A 7,148-nucleotide genomic window follows, 5' to 3' on the forward strand; every position below is an offset into this window, starting at 1 on the left:
TACTTTCAGATCCAAAAATCGTGCATGGGCTTGGAGCCATGTTTTGGGCCAGAGAATCAGGCCCAAAACCCAATTCTTCGATCCAAAAAAAGGCCTCTTCAGCTAGATTTGGCTTCAACAGACTTTTCGTCCACTTTTGCTCCTCTGATTGGGTCAAGGCTTAGACCATTGCAAAGCTCTTTCCGGAGCCGGTCGTTTTGACATAAGGTAGGCCCAATTCGAGGTCTGAGTCCAAAGATATGGCATTCGGAAGTTCTCTTCGACTTTTGCTCCTTTATCTCGCTAAAGTGGCACATTTATGCACATAATGGAACTTTGAAGCCTGAAATGCATAAAACACGTAATCAGTATTAACTCTTACTTATTATTCACATAATTGGTCTAACAAGATGATTATTAAGGGGTTAAAACTACAGTTTTGGGCTCTTATCAAACCACCCCAAAAACAAACATTTTGCTTGTCCTCAAGCAAAGATGAGAAATTAGAATAAGTGACCAAAAATGGAGTTCTAACTACTCTCGTTTAAGCTGAGTCGCGATTGCATTGACCATATGCAACAAGGCCTTAAACCACTAGGAATTCCCTAGTGGACCGAGTTATAACCTCGTGAGAGTTTTCGATGAAGGTACTCACAAACTTCATCTATACTACAACGACTAAGAAAATAAAACTATTGTTTCCTTATTCATGCTCAACTATCTATACATCTCTCTAGCAATTGAATAAGAATAACCAAGTCAAAACCTAAGTTAATATATGCATAATAATCTATCATCTACAATAAACATATACACAATGAGTAGTACTATAAAATGTTTAGCGGGTTTGTTTATGAGAACTTCGAATAGCATCTTTAAGTAGGTTCTCACAATAATAGTCAAGAAACAACACTCGATTTTTTCCACTCAAGTTTAAGCTACTCCGGTGTACGATGGGCACACTTTACCTTACAATCTCAATGACACACGGTGAAGCGGAGTCGATCAAACACATCCGCCACTTACTATCACACTAACCTATTCCTAATTGAGCTAGAGGTCTTTATTAGGTGTTCACGGGGATTAGGAGATGGTTTAAGAAGGAAGGAAATGGATATTCTAAAGGACAAGTCCTGATAATAGAGTCTTCATATTATGTAACTAGAAAAACCTTGTTATTTACTTTTTGCTTCTACACTTTGTTTCCATCCTTAGCCATATTTTTTCTTTTTTTCTTTTCTTTGGCTTTTGACTCCCTTTTATTCTATTTTTGGAGTTTTTATTTTATTTCTATTTCTATTTTTCTTTTCTTTGGATGGAAACTTCTTTTCTTTATTTTCTCCGAAGCAACTAACTAATTTTTGTTTACATATATTTTTCTCTTCTTCTTTCTTCATTCATTCTATTCTCGGACTTATTCTAAATTGGGTAGGTTGATTTTTTTTTTTTTTTTTTTTTTTGTTTTGTTTTTTTGTAAATGGGTAAAAGGAATTGTGGTTTATGGAAGGGCTAATGAAAGGCTCGATTAGGGCTTACTAGCGAAAAAATATACTTAGGTCAGAATTTCTAGCTATATCGATCCAAAAGGGCCTAAATTCTCGCTTAGGATATGGTTTAGTGATCAAGCAAGTGGGCGTGTGATTTCTCTATCCGATTTTACTTCTCCCTTGTGTCATTTCTCAAATGTTTCGCTCATATAAGGCTTTAGGCTATATTCTCCACAGGATTTGTAGAATAAGTACTCTAGCCTAGATTTGAAGAAAACTTCTTCGCTAACAATCATAGATACTTTCGGGTAATATATTTATAGATAGATGTAAAGATTATTACCTACATATTAACCTAAGTTTCTAACAATTATTCCGATGCAAAAGCTATGTGAGACTTCTAGATTGTTAAGAGCATAGAGAAAAGAAAACAATACCAATATTCCTAAGTGTATAGCATGGACTTATTTATTTATATTTTTAAATTTTTGAAATTTTAACTAGAAAACAAATGCATATTATATATATTTATATCCTAGCAGATGTCTTAATTACACGTGTTTCTATGCCCCCCCCCCAAACAAGAAGCATGCTTTGTCCTCAAAGCATTTAAATAAAGAGGGTAGGAAAAATACCATTGAAACGCGTGAAATTCAGAAACATCTGCAAAACAAGGTTAGAACGTACTAATATAGGAAATAAAAACTGACGCAACTCTATAAGAGTTCCACCCATTATGGGGTTAACAGAATTAAATTGCTTGGGACATAAGCAGACACTAACAGAAACTAAAACTTACCTCCACTCCCATTTGTTATTAGTCATCTTCGTCATCCTCTACTTCTATAAAGAAGTGAGGCTCCTTCAGCGTCTGCCATGCTATGATAATTTGCCGGGCTTCACGCCATTTATCATCTATGGTTGCTAACCTATTAAGTGCCACTTGGTGCGATGGGGTGTAGGGTGCAACTGGTGAGGTTGTATCCGCCACCCTTGCCAAGTCATTGCGGAAAGATCGAATAATACTATTGGTGGGTCGCACCGCGTCTGTCTACCCTAATCCAATCCGTGAAACGTGTACAAAAACAGGAAAGAAACATAGCATAATACGTGAAATTAGAACGGGCATAAGAAGGTACTTATACCTCATGGTATGGGCTCGTGCTAAACTAGACATCAAAGTTAAGGAAGGTCATAGAACCGGCGTCCGTGGCTAAAGCAAGGAAAAACGCCGCAAGTGGCGTCATTCACGTAAGAAAAACGCCATTCCCCTAAAATGTTTAGCATAATCCAAAACATAACAGTTCCTATGTTCATGGACAGGCTACCAAGAACAACGTTATAGTCCCCTTGGTCCTCAATCTGGAAAATGCCCGCCCCATAAGCCTCGTGCAAAACTCATAAGTGTAGACATGCATATTATCGACCCAATAGCACCATGGGTCTTGTATCTCAGCGGGCATAGCAAGTCCAAGAACAAATGCTAGCAAGAACCTGGTAATTTCCATTGGTTCATCGTCAATGTTGATGGAGAACACTTGTTCTCCATCCGGTCTCTCAAAGAAAATGCAGTTATTATAAAAATAAGATGCAAGTGCTGGAGAATAAAGTTCAGCCGGTCTTACCATAAGAGGTTCCCAGCCAATGTATGTGATCATCTCGCGAAACCAAGCACCGTAAGTAGTGCTTTGGAACAAATCTTCGAAAGACTGTTCGGTATTATTATAGGAGATGTCATCTCAAAACTACGCCTCTGGAACAGTACCGCAAAACAACCGGGCACAACTTCGCGGAAAAACTGGAATTTTTCTGGTCCACGGAAGTCGAGCGCTGAAAGCTTTTAACTAGGCGCCGAAGTCGCTCTTCTTTGTATTTTGAATTCCGGTGTTTGGCGAAGTCGCTTTTGACTTTAGCGCTGGCGCCGAGCAAAATTTTCTGTCGAGTGTAGTGTAGGTAGTGGCGCTTCGAAGGTTTCTGATTTGCGAAAATGGAGAAAAACGGGAATCACGGGGTGTGAAGGGTGCGTGATGGAAGTTAGATGTAGTGTGAGTTGTGAGTGTAGAATGTATGAAGTTTATATAGGTTTTAAGTTGCTAAACCGGATCGGGGAAGTTGCCAAAAGTATTTCTGGCGGTTTCGAAATCCTAAAATTTCCAAACCCAAAACGAAAACAACTCATTTTCTTGATTCTAATTCAAACCCGGTATCTTTTAGGTTGATTTTATGATTGAATGTACCTATTTAATCTAGATTTCATCCTACAATGATTCTCAATCATAGATATGCCTAAACGGCCATATTTTCACCTTACTCATGAATAAATTCTAACAGGGTTATATAAAAAATAAAGCTTGAATTGATAAAGCCACCCCAAACAAGTTGGGAAGGTGGGATCAATATGAAACAACCACACATACTGAAAATAACCCCTTATATTAAAATTTTCATTCGAGTTACCTTTCACTACAAAAATTCAAATTACGAAAATAAAAGTTACATTAGAATAAAAACAACAAAAATAAATAAAACAACAACCACTATCAATCCTCACATTCTCTAAACACCTCGCCACTGGTGGCGGAGGGCACACTCTCTAGTGGTGGCTCCTGGGCTCCCGAAGGTCCAGCAGCAGTCGTCCTTCGTCGACGACGCTCATGCCTCGTAGCTGTGTCCTCAGAAGCAGAGTCTGTATGAGGTGGGAAGCGTGCAAGCATATCCACTCTAAACTGGCGCTGGGCTTCCATCTCACCCTCGCTTTGTTCCCATCTCTCATCCTCTCTGCGGGTGCGAGCTCGAAGTTGTGATGAATAGTCGTCACCGTCGAGTCCGGAGGTCTGCACGAGATAGTGTTTAGTGAACGCGATGCCCCTATGAAGCCGCGACCATGCGTTACGATCCGACCAACACCTCTCCGAAGGCATCCGTATCAAAGCAAGTCACGTCCTCCTCATCCTCCTCCGAATCATCCTCATCCTCCTCCTCTACCTCATCCTGTTCCCTATCCTCGGGCAATTTTCAGACTTGTTGGACACACTTCCTATAGATACGCGGGTTACGGTGCAGGGTAATGTAAATCCTATCAGACGCCGGAGCTGCTTTCATCTTCAGCATGATCTTGGTAATTAACACAGGAAGAGGTGCCAAAGACTTTCCGACCCCCCTAATCATGCTCAGCAAAAACTCCAAGATACAAAAATCGTACTTCTGCTCCTGGAGTACCCATAAGATGTGGAGGCAGGTCAGACCGATGTCACTGACCTTGTCCTTCCCTAGGACATTCCGACCAATCCATCGAGCCAGAGTTTTTGGGTTGGTCCCGAGGGATGCCCGCGAACACAATGGGAGTTTGTATTGTAGCTCCCATTGATGACAGTCACACCCATCAAAGGCTCTACCCCGTCAAACTGGGGCTCCTGTAAAGTGGCATCCAGATGGATTCTAGGCGGAATGCCTAGAATCTCAGCCAACAGTCCAGTAGTCAACTCCTTCCTCTTCTTCTTTACCAACACAAAAATCCTACTCCCTCCAAACTCCCCGGTGTTGTAGAACCGTCGGACCAAGTCTTCGCGGGTAGAAGGCTTCGGTCGAAAGTACCACAAACTACTCCAGTCTCTACTAGCCATTTCACACCGTAAAAGCGGCGCGAAGTGGTCGGCGATGAAAACTTGCTCGGTAAAATTTGGCGTTGTTGAGCCATCTAGTGTTTGGAATGGAGTGAGGGTTGAAATGTGATGTGGTGGTGGGATTTTAATAGGCGGTTGAAGCAACAAAGGGTGGTGGTGGAGTGGTGGCGGCGCAGCACCAAAATTATGAATTTTCGGTGGGTTTTAGTGATGGAAATCGGTGGTGGTTGTGGTGGTATTGTTTTAGAGAAGATTTAGGGTTATCGCTGGATTTTGGGCGTGGGTTGATTAGGTTTTCTTTTTATTTTGATTTTTAGGTCGGGTTGGAAGCTTTGTTAATGGAGGTTTGTGGGAAAAAAAAAAAAAAAAAAAAACTGATGGTGAAGGCAAGGGCGCGGTCGCGTTGTTGGTGCGCGCGGGTTGGGCGCGGGTTGTTTCCAAGCCCAATGCGAATTTGTCGAATTTTACGATTTTTAGCGCGATTTCAAACTAAAATTGCCGCTTCGTTACCGGTCCGATTTTGGTGAATGAGATATGGACATGATCAGGAGAGAATTTCCTATCCAATGATCCATAAAACACTCTATTCCGACTTCAGATGACATACGAGATAGTGGAAAATGCCTCAAAGTGCGTGCATGACGTAAGTTATGCGAACGAATGAACTCTAAATTAATAGATTATGTCAATCCGAATCGTAATACAATAAAATGGCCTAAGCAACTCTAATGGGACATAAAACATTTTAGTACGGAAACACGAACACCCCACCCCCAAACAAATTTTTTACAACGAAGCTTAGAAAATTTGTTTTTAGCAGTGGGTCTTTTAAAGTCAGATTCCCGAGACTTCCTAGATTACTATGTTTATTTTTATTTTTTATTTTTTTATTTTATTTTTAGAAGGAAAAACAATAAGCAATAAAGACATAATTCACACCATAGAGAAACATGACTCAAAAATCCGAGAAAAACATGCAAGAGTGGAAAACGTGAACTATGTGAACCGTGGACTTAGGATCCGGTACTTACAGCCACACACTCCATAGGGAGGGCCCGGTTACCTTAATGGTGCACTCACCAATATATTAAAGTGAAAGGAAGTGCACCAAACACAGAAATTGAGTCGTTTATAGTCAGATACTCGAGACTTTATCTAAAACATATGTATGAACATGCAGTTGATCATATATCAACAACCAAAATAGTTGTGGATCATTCCATAAATAAATATCACAGAAAACATATCCAAACACAATCAAGCACCAAGATTTCCTACGACGCAGCCTAGTGGAATGAAAACGAAGTCGGATAACCCTATTGTGTAACCTATCATGCACCTTCTTTTTAATTTTTGAATGAGTGGGTGTTCTAGTAAATAAGTGTGGAAAAGTGAATGGTTGTGGAGAATATGGTGGATATGGATAAGTTGTAGAAAGACAGCCTGTACACAATGAGGATGTGGTTTTAGCACCGAACTCATTCATTGTGTGTGTAGGGACTGTCTCAATTCTGAAAATGAAGGTGTCAAATAGTTTGTCCTTCTGAAGTATCTGTTTGCTAGGAGGATTTAAAAATTATGAAGCACGGGAGAAACAAAAGGATCGAAAGTGCAAACTCGAGATTCCTTTGAAAGGGTGGAAGGAGGAGAGTCGAGGTGGATGTTGTGCAAGTTAGTTCTTGATAGGGTGAATTGTCACCTACTCGAAGAAACTCATCAATTCCTCATCTAGATTGGTCATATCCACATTACTATGGTAGTCCTCTACATCTTTGAGAAAGTCATCTATCCCGGCCCTCATCAATAATAATATGTATCGACTAGTGTAGGAATGAAAATGTTGAGTCCGACTTTCCAAAGGAAAGAATTTTGGGCATATGATTATCGAGAAACGTGTTGTTGAAATAATCTCGAAAGCAACGCTTTCGATCATGCTAACCTCTCCATCCATAGACGAATCGGGTAATCGCGGTCCTTGTTTTAAAACATTGACTTCAACAGCAAGATGGCCAAAAGACATGGACATTGAACCATCACGGAATTAATGAGCGCGTTGGCA

Source organism: Coptis chinensis, chromosome 6 (genome assembly GCF_015680905.1).
Source record: "Coptis chinensis isolate HL-2020 chromosome 6, ASM1568090v1, whole genome shotgun sequence".
NCBI lineage: Eukaryota > Viridiplantae > Streptophyta > Magnoliopsida > Ranunculales > Ranunculaceae > Coptis > Coptis chinensis.